The sequence below is a fragment of the Arvicanthis niloticus genome, chromosome 17 (assembly GCF_011762505.2).
Source record: "Arvicanthis niloticus isolate mArvNil1 chromosome 17, mArvNil1.pat.X, whole genome shotgun sequence".
NCBI classification, from domain to species: domain Eukaryota; kingdom Metazoa; phylum Chordata; class Mammalia; order Rodentia; family Muridae; genus Arvicanthis; species Arvicanthis niloticus.
In genome coordinates this window covers 1,988,353-2,006,777 of record NC_047674.1, presented here as the reverse complement: position 1 = coordinate 2,006,777, position 18,425 = coordinate 1,988,353, and the positions used below count along the sequence as shown (strand labels likewise).

At 39.2% G+C, this 18,425-nt stretch overlaps 1 protein-coding gene and 1 long non-coding RNA gene across 7 annotated transcripts in view; one reads left to right on the top strand and one right to left on the bottom strand.

Annotated features, from left to right (window-relative positions):
• Pja2 (praja ring finger ubiquitin ligase 2) overlaps positions 1-9,603 on the bottom strand; it is a 51,178-nt gene extending 41,575 nt beyond the window's left edge. The window contains exons 1-2 of one of the 4 annotated variants that reach the window (XM_076914663.1): positions 9,418-9,594; positions 7,838-7,983 (exon numbers count right to left, since the gene is read on the bottom strand). The gene's annotated coding sequence lies outside the window, so the exon portion shown is untranslated. Of the gene's footprint in view, positions 1-7,837; positions 7,984-9,417 lie in introns of all 4 variants that reach the window. The other 3 variants (XM_076914664.1, XM_034521184.2, XM_034521183.2) reach the window with 3 other exon arrangements.
• Positions 9,604-9,744: 141 nt separating this feature from the next.
• The window catches only part of LOC143434804 (uncharacterized), a 35,163-nt gene continuing 26,482 nt past the window's right edge, over positions 9,745-18,425 (top strand). The window contains exons 1-5 of one of the 3 annotated variants that reach the window (XR_013104565.1): positions 9,745-10,195; positions 10,878-11,100; positions 12,168-12,412; positions 13,603-13,688; positions 14,527-14,664. This is a non-coding gene — a long non-coding RNA (uncharacterized LOC143434804). The remainder of the gene's footprint in view (positions 10,196-10,877; positions 11,101-12,167; positions 12,413-13,602; positions 13,689-14,526; positions 14,665-18,425) is intronic. The other 2 variants (XR_013104564.1, XR_013104563.1) reach the window with 2 other exon arrangements.

The following is an 18,425-nucleotide window of genomic DNA, read 5'->3' as shown; positions in this document are numbered from 1 at the left end:
AGGCATAAAATAATTTAAAATAGTTTCAAAAACACGTAGCTGACTTTATGAGCGCGGAAAAATCACAAGCCGAGTCAGGGATGAGAGTAGGTGGATTTGAGGGGGATGTGGCTATAATTCCAGTACTTGGGAGGTAAAGTCAGGAAGTTTAAGAGTTCAAGGCTAGGCTGGGCTAAATGCCTAGCTGAGGGTGGCCTGGGCTGTATGAGATTCTGCTTCAAATAGATTTTTTTTTTAAGTTAAAAATAGTTAAAAAAAAAAAAATCAACAACCAGAATTACTAAAATGAAAAATTACAGATCCACTCCAGCAATAAAAACGAAAAGAAATTTAAACAAGATAACAAGCCAAATAATTATAGCAAACACTATAAAGTAAGCTCTTCCAAAATAGTCATCATTAGATATGATGAATTATATCATTTGCTATCATCTGTGTTGGAAGCAGAAAAAGCACTCAGGGGAAAAAACCTTGTTGTTCAATGAGAAAACTAAATATTAAAATCAATTTCTCAAGATAAGCTACAACAAAGGTACACTAAATAGTGAAATTACTCTATGTTTCAAAGTACCCGCTCTCCATTCCTAATTAACAATATACAAAGTTCTACTTGAAGGTAAAAGAATAGGAATTGGAAGAAGGATTTAGACAAAAATGTAAAGAAACTTTACAAAGTTGAAAATTCTATTTTTAAAGTCAAAAAGTAACCTGAAGAAAAAAATCTAAAACAAACAAGATCACTTGATGATACTGCCAGTGCTATGGTGCAAAGTTTGCACACTTTCCAAAACTCCTCAAGAGTGGCAAGTGCACATAAATGCTGAGCTATCTCTCCAAGCCTATATGGAACTATTACAAACTCAAGTTCAAACAGCTCCACTCCCTAGCGATTACCTTACTTAACTCAGATAGAAAATACTCAGGGAACAAAAGATTGTACCAACAGTGAAGATTTAAACCCTTTCCTTTACCTGTCTTAATTATTCAAACAATATAGGGTAACAATTACTCATAAGATCTACATTATAATAAATATTTCAAGTACAGACAGGAATGTAGAAAAATGTCATTTTATATAAGGGATTGTCAGTATCCACAGTGGGTCCCAGAAGTAGGCCCACAGACACCAAAGGACAATTATGAAAGTAATTATGAATTTACTGCATATGTAAAGTAAAATGTACAACAATTGCATAAATGACAGAAATAACCTGTAATATACTGCTTAAACATAGACTGTGATTACAGACCTATCAGTCAGAGAAATTCCATTATTAATTTTCTTATTGCTATGACCAAATATCTGAACAAACCCCCTCCCCCCAAAGAAAGGGTTATTTTATTTTTGGCACACAGTTTGCAGGTCTACTCTATCACAGATGAGAAGACACTGTGGCAGGAATGGTTTAGGGAAAACCAAGTGAAAGCTAAACACCTCAAGGCTTGCATCCAGTGACCCGCTTCCACCAGGAAGGATCCACCTGCTAAAGGTTCCACATCCTTCCAAAACAGAAACATTCATTAGCCAGGGACCAAGTATTCAAAGGAATTTGCATGGAGGTTTATGCAGTATGCAAAACTTAATGTGTGTTTTTTTAAACACAACATATTTATTTCCTTTTCAATCCCTGGCCACTGAACAAAACAGGGTTGTTTAAGTAGTTCTGGCATTTTACCTAATGTTCACAAAAGCTTCTGAAATACAGCATTTATAAATGCAAAGGCACAATATATTTATTTTGATATACAAATTAATAACACCAAGTTATTAGTTATTTTCTATGTAGACAACCTAGAAAATTTGACCGTTTCAGCTAATTAATTCTATCAAGAATGAATAATGTTATTTCACTAAGAATTTTCAAAGCATTTTTTAAAAATCTTGTTATTTTAAAAATATAACTGATCCAAATAGTGGGCCCCTACAATATATAAATGAATGACCCTTATTTTCTGAAACAAGTATTTGGCTGTTGTGAAATGGAGAATACCAATTTGTGCTTCACTAGGCATGCCAAGGACTAATAAAGGACTGAATTAGATTTTAAATATCAAAAATCTTTCTTACATTCCAGACATAACCATTGTCTTAAGAGTCTGCTAAAGAAATAACCTGAGTACCTTTGAAGGTGAAAAGTGGTTTTAAGTATATGTACTGCATGGATATAAGTATCTAAAAGTACACAAATAACTCAATAAAGAAAGCTAGATGTTCTAGCCTACAGATTCTACAACATCTGTAAACCCTACTCAAAGGGACTATTTGAAAGGAAAAACATACTAGTATTTGTTAATGGATACTCTTTAGAGAGAAAAAGGAGGTATAAATTATGATCCACTAATAAAAGTTAAGATAAACCAAAACTCGGTAGTAGATGGGCAGGAGCAGATGGTAGCTCTGAAGTAAAACACTTGCCTCCTATATACAGGCCCTGCACTTGAGCTGCAACACTCCTGGGAGAAGGCATGATGGTGAAGGTTTAAGTCTGAGATAGCCTCTGTATGTATAAGGGATGAGAAGATCACAGCTATTTGGAAGTGGAAACAGGAGGATCATTTGGCCCCAAAGAATTTATAAAGTAAAAAACAGGTAAGTTAAACAGAAAGTAATTTACAAGCTAATATATTTAAATCTAACCCTACTGCATTAAGTCAAGAGTTATCTAGAATCACAGAACTTATACAATGACTCTCTCTATAAATGTTTAAAGGGAATTGATTGAAATGACTTATGCTGCAGTCCAACTAATCCAACAATGGCTAGCTGTGAACAGAAAGTCCAAGAATCTAGTAGTTGCTCAGTCCCACAAGACTGGGTGAGTGAGCTGGTCTTCTGTATGTGCTGGAATCCTGAGGAAGTAGGCTCCAAAGCCAGTATGGAGATGCTAGCAAGGTGAGAGGAAGCAGGCAAAGAACAAAACCTTCCTTCTTCCCTGTCCTAATGTAAGCTTCCAGCAGAGGGTGTGGCCAAGATTAAAGGTATGTCTTCCTAACACAAGATCTGAATTAAGGAAGTATGTCTTACTAACTGAAGATCCAATCAGAAGTATGTCTTCCTATCTTAAAGGTCCAGACTAGAAGTGAATTCAGCTACTTCAAACCAAGCAGAGTATCTCTCACAGGTGTGCCATTTCTGAATTGTAGTTCATCCCAGATATTGTCAAGTTGACAACCAAGAATTACATCATACCTACCAACAGCTACATTAAATGTAAATGGCCTAAACCTCTCAATAAAAAGAAAAATTCTTAGTAAGACTTTAACAAGTGAATTGCAGGGTTGGAGATGACTTGGTAGTGGTTAAAGGCACTTATTGTTCTTGTAGAAGGGGGTTCAGTTCCCAGGATCCACACGATGACTCCAAACTGTTTATAACTCCTATTCCAGAGGACCCAACACCTCTTCTGACTTTGAGTGCTTGACTGTACATAGTGTACATCAATACAATTAGGCACAAATCATTTTTTAAGGGAGCTGCTTAAACACTTTATATAAAATAGCAGAGGATAAAAATAAAAGGATAGGAAAGATCTATCACACTCACACTAATTAAAAGAATGCTAAAGAATCTATATTAATATTAAACTAGACTTCAGATTGAGGAATCCTTCAGAGTTGATTATTATTAGTTAATAATAATAGGGTCTATACATCACACTGATATAATAATCTTGGACATAAACATGTAACAAGAGATATTTAAAAACAGTAAGTAAAAACGGACAGGAAAGCAATAGACATATTCTCAGTTATACTTGGAAATGTCAAGTCTTCTCTGAATGATTAGAAAAATAAGTTTTCTTTAAAAAGCCAAAAACCCACCTCATTAAGACAAAGGAAGTTGATAACAACAAGAAAATAACTTTATTGTGATAATTAAATGAATTTCTTAAAACAAACTTCAAATACTGATACTAGTGAATGTAACAAAGTGTCACTTTCACTAATGTCATTTTAGTACCAAAGACAATATTTTCAAAAGGAAATAGATAACTCCTAGAATCCTATCTCTATTCAAGTAACAACTCAAGAAATTTGCCTTTTAAAACTCTCCACTACGAAAGTTTATCTTGAAAAATCCAGTCAACATTCATACAAAAAATAATTGCACAAAAAAATCCCAGAAAATACAAAAGACATTATTTCTAAGTTTTTGTTATTACCATAATAAAAAGAATTAAGTTAAAAAAAAAAAACCCTCATCAACAGATGGAAAAATAAAAACTCCAAATGCGGTTTAACCACAAAAGGCAAGGTGACACAACTGAAAACAAAGTTATTACATTCATCAACTACAGAAAATAACTCTCTAAATATACTAAAAACAAGACATAACTTTTTTCTGGACATACATACACATAGTTAAAATCCAATCATATCTGCAGGGCAGTGGTGGCGCACGCCTTTAATCCTAGCACTTAGGAGGCAGAGGCAGGTGGATTTCTGAGTTTGAGGCCAGCCTGGTCTACAGAGTGAGTTCCAGGATAGCCAGGACTACACAGAGAAACCCTGTCTCGAAAAAAAACCAAAAAAAAAAAAAAAAAAAAAAAAAAAAAAAAAAAAGAATAAAATAAAATTTAATCATCTCTAACACAATGGGAATTAACTTAGTATGATGAATTGTATCATTTGCTGTCATTTCTATTGGAAACAGAGAAAGTACTCAGGGAAAAAACTTTCATTAAGGGGCTACAACAAAATTGCACTGAAGGGTGAAAAAATTCTATGTTTTTTTAAAGCACCCAATCTCCATTTCTAATTAACAGTATACAAAGTTCTAGTTGAAAGATTAGGTGTCAATTCAGGTAACTTTCTCTACTGCTCTTCATTTTATGTATCCATGCATGTATGTGTATACAGGTCTCTGCAAGGGACCTGGAGTTCACTGATAGGGTAGACTAGATGGCTAGCAAACTCTGGGTGGTCATCTCTACTCCATCTGTTTTTATTCCTCAGTGCTGGAGTCACAAGCACAAGGCCATATTAGGCTTTTTTTTTAAGTGGGTGCTATGGACTGGAACTCAGTGCTTGAGGAGCAAGCACTTTACCTACGCTAAGCCATTCCCCAGTGCCAAACAAAGTGATACTTAAAAACAGCTCAGGCGTTCACATTTCCTGACTTCAAGACTTATTACAAAGTAAATGCCACGATAATATAGTATTTTCAAAATTTCAGGCACAGAGATCAAGAGGACAGTCCAAAAGCACATCACATTTGTGGTCTGATTACACTGGTTTTTAACTAAATAAGAAAAGAAGTGTTCTCAACAAATGGAACTACAATGACATATCCACTGGATAAGAAAACAATCCTTAAACCTTTTCTCACATCATAAAACAAAAAATATAACTCAGAATATTTAATGCATCTTGATGTAAAAACCAAAACTATTAACTATGTAGCCAAAAACATGAGGAAACTTGTATAACTTTGCAATTGGTAAAGAATTCTCAGAGCACAGAAAAAAATATGAAAGAGATAAGCTCATTAGCCAAATTAATTCTAATTCAAAGCTCTTTTTAAGTAATCATTTGTGTTGCCACATGAGCCAAGGCTCCTGAGGGGCCAGAAGACAACATTAGATTCCATGGAGCTAGAGTTACAGGCATGTGTGAGCTGCTACATGGGTGCTGAGAACTGAAGCTGGGTACTCTGAAGAGCAGCAAGTGCTCTTATCTGTAGGGACATCTCTTCAGCTCCTCCTCTTCAGTTTATAGTTTGGAAATAAAGAAAACAAAACAAAAAGCCTTCACATTGAAATGTGTGTTTTGTGTGTCAAGTACAGATGTATAAACAACATATTTAAAAAGCTTTAAAATTCATTAAGATAAGCTGAGTTTTATGGCTGAAAGATCTGAAGGAAGCATTTATAAATGAAGACATAGACAAGCTTATCAGCATCATGAGTCACCCAGTAAATACAAGTTAAAATTCACTATGACCCAGGAATGATCCCAGAAAGTCAGAAGCCTGAGGCAAGAAGATTAAGAGTTCAAGGCCAGCTGGACTACATAATTTGAGTTCATTACAACCTCAGCTACAAAACAGACTTCTTTTCAAAAAGACCAATTTAATAAACAAGTGACCAACAAAAATAAAAACCAGTGTGATACTACTATACATACTAGAACGGTGTAAGAATGTGGACAAAGCAAACTGTTGTATGTCACTGGCAGACAAGTAACATGGGACCATGATTAAACATTCACGTTCTATATAAGTCACTAAACACCAAATCTAAATTTTTCCAGGTTAAAAAAAAATGTTTTAATTCACACAGTAACTCAGAATAAATGTTCACAGCACCTTTATTAATAAAAAACCCCAAATCAGCAACAACCCAAATATCCGTAAATTTATTAAATGACTAAAACAGTAGTAAAATCAACTATCATGAACTACTTCACAAAAAAACAGAAATAAACTAGTTACACACACACACACACACACACTGGCCTTCAAAAACATGATGCTGGGAAATGGCAGATATAAAAAATAATTACATTTATATAAAATAGTAGACCAAGGGAAAACAATGTATAATGTGAGAAAGGTAAGTGGTTTCCTGGGACTCAGGGGCAAAGAAGTCTAGTTGGCCTCAAAAGTTTTCAGAGACATGAAAATACTATCCTGATTGATATATGATGACACAAAACTATACTTTTATGAAAACACAATGAGATGTACATCTTAAGTAAATTTCATTAATTTTAATTTACTCCCTAATTTTAAAAGTTGACTTTTTGAAAAAAAAAATCTCTTTTAAGGAACTAGTATACAAGAACCACTAGTGACACCCAAAACTACATACATAGTTGAAAAGATGTTTAAAAAGAAAGAAAGAGAAAAGAAACTAATCTCCACTACTTTTTAAATAAATATTAAGAATGAGAGCAACAGGAGTCAGTGAGGTGGCAAGCAAGTAAGGGTGCTTGCCACAAAGCCTGACACTATGCAGTCTCCAGAAGCCCATGGAGAAAAACCAATTCCCATAAGTTGTTGTCTGATCTCCATAAGCATGCTATAGCAACACATGTGCACACACTCTAGCTAAATAAATGTTTTAAAAATGAAAACAGTAACATTATCTTGGCAAGATAAAAATAGAAGGGCATATTTTAACTTAATTTTGACTACTAGGAAGCTTTGTGAAAAAACATATTTAATGCCAGCCTCAGAAGCATTCACCTTAAAGGAAAAAAATAACATTTTAACTATTAGCCCCTAGTATTCAACTATATGTAGCACCTACTGGGCAATGCAGTGAACAGAATGTTATAAAAACTGGAAAGGGAACCAAAAAAAAAAAAATACTTTCAGATAATTGTCAACTAAATAAGAATATTAGCTCCATGAAAAGCAGGAGGAAAAAAAAAAAATCAAAAGCTTTTTTATTGCCAAAGACAAGAAAAAAAAATTACCTTAAAGTTTTCATCTACTAAAGCAATACAACCATAAAGGAGATGGAAATATTGAAAAGGAATGTCATATATATGTGCGCTCGCTCTCTCTCTCCCTCTCTCTCTCTTGCGTGCACGCTCTCTCTCTCTCTACACACATACACACACACGCACATATAAAATGAGGGATAACTAAGGCTTTAATATAAAGCAAAATGTGAATAAAATGATGAAAACAATTTTGGGAGGGGCTTAAGACCATAAAACAGTTCTAAGAATTTATATGTAACCTTATTCAAAATAGGGTTTTTAAATTTTAACTCACAAGTGGTCTGAAGATCACCTAGAAGAAACTCAGAAAATAGTCAAGATATCTTTTAAAAGAGTAGTAGTGAGGGTTAGACGGCTGTTAGATTTAAACACTCATACCCTTTACCTCTGCTGCATGGATTTGTGCTCCAGAAATGATCACACACAGTTCCCCTTATTAAACAGTGTCTGAGTCCTGGGATGGAGGCAATATACTAGAATGTAAAGTGGGAGTTGCTCTTTCTATGTAAGTCTTCCACACCGTGAAATGTTCTAAAATAAAGGATTTAGAGCTTATAATTCAGCATCAATCAATAAATGAGTTAGTTACCTTTAGTATATAGTATATATAAAGCATAACTATCAACTGCAGTCATTTAAAAGGGCTTTCAGTAGGAAAATTTAATTAAAGTCCATCAAATTAAAGAAATAGGATGTACCCTTAGAAAAAGTATTAGGGAGGCCTACATAAAACAAAGGACTATGTCCAAGATACATAATTAGAGAAGAAACAAGCTTTACACAAATGTTCTCAGAATAACCCTCACCCCCATCCCCATGGAGACAACTCTGCATGTATATGTGTCTTTAAAGATGCATTTGTGAAAGCACTTTGAAAGATGACCACCAAATCTAGATACTGGTGGGGCACTGAGGGATGAGAATATTCACATATTAATATTTACTTAATACTCCTTTCTTTATACTGTTGAATTTTACACCAAGGGTGCATGTCTGTAATAGAAGAATAAAATTATTTCATAAAGACGACATGAAATCCAGAAGGCAATCACAAACAAGTTAGGTTTATTTCTGTTATTTTTATGTTCATGTACATACTCATCAAATGACCTGTTTGTCTTCAGCAACGATGACTGCCATCTTAAAAGAAATATGAGCAAATATTTCGTGGTTAAAAATAAGAGCGAGGCCTCTTTTAAAAAGAGAATCGTATATTTGACAGGACGAGGAGCCTCAAAGCAGTTGTCTAAGCAGACATACAGTTTTTTTTTTAATGCCTGATGAGGACAACCTCCCGGTTCTTCATCCATCAGAAGCTGTTTACCTTTCCTTCAACTTGGTCTGGGCAGCTTTCAACTCACCATTTTGAATGTGCGCAAAAATGATTAACCAGGAGGCATCTTGGGGTGGGGGTGGGGATAGGCATGGGGTGGGGGCGGGGGGCAGCCCTGAAGGTGCCTCTGACCGGCGTGCTCGGGCCTAACGCTGACCGAGAAGGCGCTAGGCCACTGGCACTGCCTGACAGGGTGCCTGGACCTCGGTGACAATCGGGAAGGACGCAGATACCGGGGGCAGGGGTGGAAGGCGTGCCATGCCAGGCAGGAGCCCCGCAGGCCTAGTGCGCCACGGTCCTCCGCGGCGGGCCTGAGAGTGGGCGGCACTGCTGGGCCGCGAGGGGCAAGGCGCCGGGTCCTTGGCCAGGGCACCAAGGACGGCAGACAGCCGGAGGGAGGGAGCGGGCGGCAGGCGCGGCCGCTCGGGCTAGAGCGCGGCCCCGGGCGGGCTGGACGAGGCCCGGGAGGCCAGAGGCCTCTCAGTCGCCAACCCCACCCACCATGGCCGGCCGCAGCTCGGCCAGCTCTTCGGGGGGGCCCCGAAGCAGAGGCGCTGGGGCAGTGGCTCCCTCATCCAGATCCCCTCTGACAAAATCAGCCAGAATGGAGAGAAAAAAAAAAAAACCCTCACCGAGATGTGCAGCGTCTCCAGAGCGAGAACAGCGCTCGATCCTCCACCCGCCACCACCGCCTTCTTCTCCGCCTCCGACTCCTCCCCCGCCGAACGCGCAGCGGCTGCAGCGGCGGCGGCCGCGGCGGCGGAAGCAGAGGCGGTGGCGGCGGCGGCGCGTCCCGCCCCTTGCGCCGCGACGGAGGCGGGGGAAGTGAGCGTTTTAACCCCGCCCCCGACAGCGCAGCCAATAAGCTTCACGGTCCTCTGCAGGGGAAACGCACTCATCCAATCGCAGTCCGAGAAGTAGACTTACGTCATGGTTGGACGTGGCAGAAAAAGGGAAAATAACTCGGGCTGACTCTCAGCCTGGCTCCGGAGGCTCTCACCCAGGCCCTTCGTGGATTGGCCGAGGAGCGAGAAGACGCGCTTGGCTCCGCCTCCTGTCTGGCCCTGCGCCCGCCCCTGCAGCACTGCGACGTTTGGGCGGGGGCGGGGCGCCGCGGCCCCAGCCGCTGTCAGGCCTTTTGTGGTTTGGCTGGGAGAAAAGGGCGGAGTCTCCTGTAGGGAAGGGAGTGTGGAGAGCTGAGAGCAGGACTGGCGCAATTACGCTTTTCTCCATTCCCACAGCCCCCAGCAAAATGGAGGTGTTGAATTCGGTCCCGAGGCCGTGAGAAGCCACCCAGTATTTTCAATTTAAGTACAAGAAAAGAAAACCCCCAACCAGTAACAGTTCTATTAGCAGCGGGGGGCAAGAAACCTACCGGAGGAAGAGCTTGTTTGCTCAAGATTCTCCGAGGTGCGTAGTACCCGCCCGCCACCGGTCAGACCCTCGCCCTGCTCTCTGATTCTGTTTGGATAGGGCAACTATAGGTGAGATGTAGATTTGGCCTGACCAAAATTTAGCAGCTGACAGCTAGGCTATATCGGGTGTCAGGCTGGGAGCTAACAGCTCTAGTCGTATGCAACCAAAAGAAATACAACAGCTGGAGTCCCTGGACACCTTGCTTAATTTAAACCCAGTCACAGTTTAAGTTCATTATGTCAGTGATGCACATGTCCTCTCTTCTCATCCTGAAGCCTGCCTGCTTCTCTTACTCCCAGTCCCCACCCCCAGCTCCATCACCTAGAGCCCCAAAGCCCAGGATATATTTATCACGTCGCCTCCTCCCCCCACCCCGCGCACCAGGAATTAAGAGCCCCACTTTTTGTGATGTCCTTTAACTGTAAGTTCCGCCAGTGAACTGGAACTGGTTTTTCCAACATTGATGTAAAGAAATCATTCAACATTTTCCATAGAATACTAGCCTACAAGAATTTGCTAGACATTTTTTGAAACCAAGTTTAATTCCCAGAACACCCCAGTAGCATATATTTTACAAAAAAAAAAAAAAATTACTCTGTCTTTTACGTGTTTCCAAGTTCTTGCTCCTTTGAAAGAGAATGTATATTTTAATTGCATTCCTCTGATTTTTCTTTAGGGCCTTGCAGATTGGTCCAATTAAACACACTAACAGATTGGCAGGCACGGGATTTCTCAAACTTCAATCATTTCCATACCATGTCTGTGTATACTGGAATCAACTACAAGCCGGAATGGAGGGCACATCTGTGAGGGATTTTTCTGGTTGGTTTGACATGGGTGAATCCACTTCTAGTCTGGATCTTTGAGCTGGGAAGACATACTTCTGATTGGATCTTAAGGTGGGAAGAAACAGGCTTTTGAGAAAGGCCCACCTTTATATATATATATATGTATATGTATATGTATACATACATATATATATATATGGATGGGCAACAAGAAAGGTTTTTGCTCTTTGCCTGCTTGCTTTTACCTTGGTAGCACATCCATTCCTTGACTGGCATTGGAGCCTACTTCCTCAGGATTCCAGCACATACAGAAGACCAGCTCACTCAACCAGTCTTGTGGGACTGAGCAACTACTAGATTCTTAGACTTTCTGTTCACAGATAGCCATTGTTGGACTGCAGCCTATACGTCATTTCAATAAATATCCTTTATATATATGTGTGTGTGTGTGTGTGTGTGTGTTTATGAGAAGAGAGAGAGAGAGAGTCATTCCATAAGTCCTGTCATTCGAAAGAACCCTACTGATATGAACTAAACCCTGAGTCAGGAACTCCTTTAAAGGGCACATTATCAAACATTAGGCATATAATAAAGATACAGCACTCGAATGACATTTTGCTGTGATGTCATGAAAGGATAGAAAAATAGACCCAAAATAGCAATCACTTTCTCACCGTGTGAGTCATTGTCTCTAATCTTGCCAGCATGCCCCGAGTACAGTCATGCAAGACATCACAAGTGATTTATGTTGCTGTCTGAGAAGTTCTGGGATGAGCCTTAGAGCATGAACTCTAAGCTCAGCCTGAGATATTCTCACACTAGCTCCTGCATTTATAATTGTTGCTTCCGAGCAACCTTCTTACCTCTCGGGCCTGGATTTACTATTTTTAATATGTGAAAGTAAGAATACCCACTTATGCATTGTTGGTATAGATTAAATAACCTACTACATGAAAAATGTATCATGCCCAGAAACAAGTACTGAATATATATGGGTTTATATACTATATTATTGTATCTACATGAGAAAATAGTACATGTTAGTGTAAATGTACTGTTGAATGTATTGTTGATTGCAAAGTTGAGAAGCAGCAGGGTTGTAGGAAGCGCGTAGTGCAGTGTGCTCTTTATTTTTCCTCAATATTTTTTTTTTTATTTTATATTGTTGCTGTCTTCAGGCACACCAAAAGAGGGCATTGGATCCCATTACAGATGGTTGTGAGCTACCATTTGGTTGCTGGGAATTGAACTCCGGATCTCTGGAAGACCAATCAGTGTTCTTAACTACTGAGCCATCTCTCCAGTCCTGTAGTGCACTCTTAAAGAATGCTCATCAAAACAACATCTGTATTGCCTGATGTGGTGGTTTGAGTATGCTTGGCTCATGGCAAGTGGCACTATTAAGAGGTGTGGCCTTGTTGAGGTAAGTGTGTTACTATGGGGATGGGCTTTGAGGCTTAAAACTCCACCCAGTGCAAATGAGACCATCCTCCTGACTGCCTTTGATCAAGATGCTGACTTGGTTCCTCCATCGCCTAATCAACCTGCATGAGTTTATGCTCCCACCATGATGACTATGAACTGAACCTCTGGACCTGTAAACCAGCACCAATTCAATGTTGTCCTTTATAAGAGTTGCCTTGGTCATGGTGTCTGTTACATCAATAAAACCCAAACTAAGACATCTGAGAACAGTCTCAGGCCTGAATCAGGAACCCCTATGATAACCAGCTGTATTCCCAGCAATCTTGATGCCCATATATTTTAATAACCGTGGGCATAAGCTGAGAGAGGACCTGCGTTCTCATCATAGTCTTAGAGGGAATCCAGCAAACATGAGAGCATAAAGACCTCTGAAAATGTTCTTTTCTATATAAGCCAGCAGTTCTCATGACCCCGTCAGGGACTGAACGGCATAATTCATAAAAGTAGCAAAATTGCAGTTATGAAGTAGCAATGAAAATAACTTTATGGTTGGGGTCACCACATCATGAGGAACTGTATTAAAGGGTCACAGTGTTAGGAAGGTTGAGAACAGCTGCCATAAGTCATGGAAATCCTAGCAAACAACTTTCCCAGAGTGCTGGAAAGTAACAGACTACAACATTCAAAAGGATTGTTTAACAAGACAATGGCCAGATCTACAGCTCAGCAAAGCTTAGTGGCTGCCAGGTAGGTAGACTTGCCCTCTTCCACATGCTGTTGTTTTCTGCTTGCTCTTTTTGTCTGTGTCTTAACTGACCAGCCAGTCAGTGATTTGAGCAGGATTTCTATAGGGGCTCTTAGGTTCTGTATTAGTCAGGGTTCTCTAGAGTCACAGAATTTATGGGTAGTCTCTATATAGTAAGGGAATTTGTTATGATGACTTACAGTCTGTAGTCCTACTCCACAACAATGGTCAGCTGTGAATGGGAAGTCCAAGGATCTAGTAGTTGCTCAGTCCCACAAGGCAAGCAAGTGGAGAGCGAATCTTCTTTCTCCCAATGTCCTTATGGAGGTCTCCAGCAGATAGTATGGTCCAGATTAAAGGTGTGTACCACCATGCCTGGATCTGGGACTTGCTTTGTCCCAGATGACTTTGAACTCAGAGATCTCCTTGTCTTGATCTCCTAGGATTCACAGCCACTATGCCTCAAGATCTCCATGCCAAGATCCAGGTCAGAAATGTGTATCTCCCAGCCTCAAGATCTGGATCACAGGTGAGCCTTCCAATTCTGGATTGTAGTTCATTCCAGATATAGTCAAGTTGACAAGCAGGAATAGCCATTACAGGTTCCTTTTTTTTTTCTCTTGGAATAATTTTGAACCCTAATCTCTGTCTCCTGGTAATGAATACATTGTGGACGTCACTTTCTGCTTCAGCTTCTCTTTGACACTGTGTTTTGGTAAATGCCAGTGTCAGGATGAATAGCTCATGTGTTTCCACAGCCATGGGCTAAGCACTGTGAACTCTCCAGTGCCCTCAGATACCTACCTATTAAATGTCCCCACTTTCATCTTTTCTTTCAGCAGGATGGTTAAGCTGAGAGAAGCTATCAGTGACACCCTACAGAGACTGCTCTTAATGAGACTAGCTATACCTGCCTTCTTGCTTATCTGTTGTAATAACCCTGCCCACATGTTCATTTGTGTTTAATAAACACACGGAATGTTTGAGATGCTGCAATTTCTACATCAGATAGCCCAGACCACTATCCCAGCTTTTCTGTGTCTACATGTCTGTCCTTTCTTCATCCCCTTGCTGCTGTGGGGAGGGTAGAAGTTCTCACAGTTGTCCAGTATAACTTTGATGTAATTCTACATTTATTTACATATGTATGTATAATATATATATATATATTATTTATATGTAACTTAATATATGCTTACCTTTGAGTTTGTTCTACAAGCCTTCCCTACAGTAGTGCCAGCCTTCCCCAAACTGGCTAGAATGGTCTTAAATACTGTCATGGGTGACTGAGGATTTCCCTTGAGAAACACTGAGTATTGTGTCATTATATAGACACTCTAAAATTTTATGATTTATTCTGAATGCAGGTCTTGTTGAGTTCATGTGCTGGATTCTGGGGAAATCCTTCTCTGTCAAGGCTTAAATTTAGAGGGAAGCTGTCTTATACCACTGCCTATCTGTTTGGACTCTGGTACTCCTCTTCAGCACCACCCTTTCATCTGTCTGTGAGTATTCATAAGCTTTATCTTTAATCCCTTCTGTTGACTTGTTCTCTCAATCACTGTATTTTTCATTTCTATGCTTTCTTTTCAAAACACTCTTGCTCTTTATGAACATAATGTTATTTTAAAATTCTCCAAAGATTCAACTTAGAGGTTTCCTTTTCGTTCAGAGGGTTCATCTTTCTTTAGAATGAATGAATGAATTTGTTTATTCCAGCACCATTGACAGCATCTATCCATTTTAGGATTCTTTCTTCGTCATGTACATGATGATATGTGGTTTGGGTTTGGATCTAAAAATAATAGATTTATTGGATATTCGGTGACTATGGTTCTTTAAGAATAGCTAACAATTTTACTGGTGAAACCCTAAATATTTATTGCTAAAAGTGTGAACTAGGGCATTAAACTTATTTATTTAGACAAAGGTAAAAAAAAATCCTCTGTCTGAGAGGAAAGACATTTGTAAAATGTTTTTGCATATAGCATCATGTAGCACTCTGCTGCTAACAAGCCAGCTCACATGGCTATGGGGCACTGGAGACGCTCTTACTAAGAGACATGGAAATGCAAAGTACAAAACATGCTTTTACATATGTAACATCCTCAAACATATATGCCATGAAAAATTTCTATACTAAGCATTGTCATTTTATATGTTAGGTTTTAAATTTAATTTTATCTTTCTTTCTACTTTTTAAGTTGATCTACTGGGAAACTCGGACTGATACATGTGATAACATCCATTCTGATGGACCTGTTTTCAGGTCCAGGTCTTACTACTGACTGATGTAGCACCAAAACCAAGCATTCTAAAATCTTGCTTGTCTCTGGCATCAGCCTAAGTCTCTTTGTTTGCCACTTCCACTGGGACTCCTTCCAAGTCGTTTTGAGTTTGCTGCTTTCTTGTCTGAATCTACCAGTAATACTCAAAACTATTTTCTAAAAATGTGTTGATATCTTGTGGTTGATGGCCTCCTTCCCATTGCCTTTGTGGGTTATGATTTGTGCTTATAAAATTCTCTAATAACATTCTAATGTATTTGTGAGGAATAAGAGATAACATGCCATTTTGAACAAACATAGATTAGTGAATAGATTATTAAAGCCTAGCAGGCATACTCTGGGTCATATGCCTGTGTGTGACTTGGGCACTGCCTAGAGGGAGCACTCTATGCAGAAGAGGTTCTTTCAACTCATGATGAATCTCATACTTTAAAGAGGAAGATGTCAAACTGAAAGAGATTATCCATATTTTCTTATGTTGAGAATGGTAACAGGTTTGTTGTTTGTTTGTTTGTTTGTTTAAAATGGCTGATTAAAGAACAAAATACATAATTGAAAGGCTTATTTTCTAAAAGATAGTTCCCAGAAGACTGGAAAGGTGGACCTGAGAAACTGGCAGGAACAAAAGGAAGCTGTCTGTGTAGCTTTATAGCTTGAGGCTTGCAGCACAGCCAAACTGGTGAGGACATTGCACACACTCCACACAGCATGGGGTGGGGCAACACAGCCTGCTCTGGTACAGGCTCCCAATGATTTTGGCTGCTCAAAATTGGCTGCTGCTTCTGCCAGAACAAATCCTTCTCTAACCATGCTTCTTTATCTTACTTGCTCCAGAGCCAAGGTCCCTGGAAGGGGTATCTGATTACCAGAGCCTAAGTCATGTGCCAGCAGAGAGAGGGATGGCAAGTAGTTGATACTTTCTGATACTATAATAGGATAAAATTTATAGGGTAGGGAATTTTTCAAATTGAAAAGAAATCTAGATTCCAAAAGAAATAACAAAAATCCATTGTGGGGCACCTAGCCAATATCTGAACAGCACTTAGCATTAACTTTCTAAAATGTGGATATTTAGGACACTTAGTATATACAATTTAATTATAGAAATTGCAAAACACAGAAACAAATAAGCTATGGAGTCCATAACACTTTATGAACTGAGTAGTGAAAAGATTAAAATATAAGAATTTAGAAGAGTTGATTGTCTTAGTTAAGAGTTTCCATTGCTGCAATGAAACACCAGGACCAACAGCAAACTGGGGAGGAAAGGGTTTATCAGGCTTACACTTCCACAACATATTCCATCACTGGAAGAAGTCAGGACAGGAACTCAACAGGGCAGCCACCTGGAGGTAGGAGCTGAAGCAGAGGCCATGGAGGGGTGCTATTTACTGGATTGCTCCTCATGGCTTGCTCAGCTTGCTTTCTTATAGATCTCAGGGCCGCCAGCCCAGGAATGGCACCACCCACAATGGGCTAGGCCTTCCCTCATCAATCATAAACTAAGAAAATGTTCTACAGGTTGATCTTATGGAAGCATTTTCTTAATGGAGGTTATCCTTTCAGATAACTCTATCATGTGTCAAGTTGACATAAAACTAGCCAGGACATTGATATTGATTTTTTTTTATTTATTTAATAAAAAGCCCTTCCCTGAGATTATTTAACATTTAACAGTTTTTGTAGAGTTTATTAAAATAAAGTTTCATTCTAAACTGTAAATTGTTAAAAGTGAAATGTTAACAATTTTTTCACTGTAAGATTTCTTCTCACAACATATCCTGATGGCTCAAAATTCCAAGATCTATATACACATGTGTGTCATCTATCTTTCAGATGATATAACTGAATATTACTAAAATATTACCAATGAGCTGAATCCCTCAGCCATTCTTTATGTACGTTATAGGAAACTGAATGGAAAACAAAATTTTCTTCTACTATACTTAATATTTTCAATGTTTTCTGTGACTCAACATGTCGTCTTTTTTCCCTACATTTGCTGATTATCCAAAACCAGCTGAGTATTTTTACAATTCAAGTCTGGCATTTTCTACCTTGTATTACTGCCAGACCTCATGACCGCAGAGAGCTCCCCCGTCCCACAAGACTGCCCCCAGATTGAGATACCAGTCACATCTGGTGAGTTGCCAAGTCACTTTATTTCTTGCTTGCTGTATTACAAGTCAGGATTTCTACGACTAAGATAGCTCAGAGAACTCAGGGAAGCCTAGTCAGCACGTTCTAAGGCATATGATAAAGGATACAGATAAAAGCTGCATGAACAAGTATCTCAATGGAAAACTTTTGAACCTCTGACTCAGTGGGATTTTGTGAAGGATTCAAGAGGTATCAGCTTGACCAATCTTAATAGTCAGACCCTCTCTCTTCTTGGAGAAAGGTGTGGGACTGAAAACTCTAAACTGCCAATCATATTTGGTCTTTCTGGACCAGCCGCTATCCTGAAACTATCAAGGAATTATTGAAAGCATCTCATTAGAACAAGAGATAGCCCTATCATTGAGGAAATTCAAAGAGGTTGAAAAGCTTTGAGTCAGAAACTAGGGTAAAGACCAAATAGCAGAATAAAAAAATACTCTGTTAATCTCACTGTGTGAGAATAAGACCACTACCACAATCCTGAGCCAAAGTTGAAGCAAGCTTCAAAATAAATACTGACAGGAAAATGGGCTCTGGGTAAATTCATTCCTTGGTGACCAGAAAATGGCCACAAGTCACAGTTTGCAGAGGCTTATTAGCAAACTGATAGGGTCCACTCCTGGGCAAGCATCCATCACAGCATATTTCCTTCCTGTGTACCTCTGGTCTACAAGTGATCAAGCACATCCGGCGCAGTTGACTCAGAGCATCTTGTTGCTTATGAGCTCGATATCACCCATGAATAACAGCCTCAAGCACTTCAGGAAGTATCTGTCCTTGTGCGGGGGCCTACATGTTAGAGGATTTTTATTTACTGG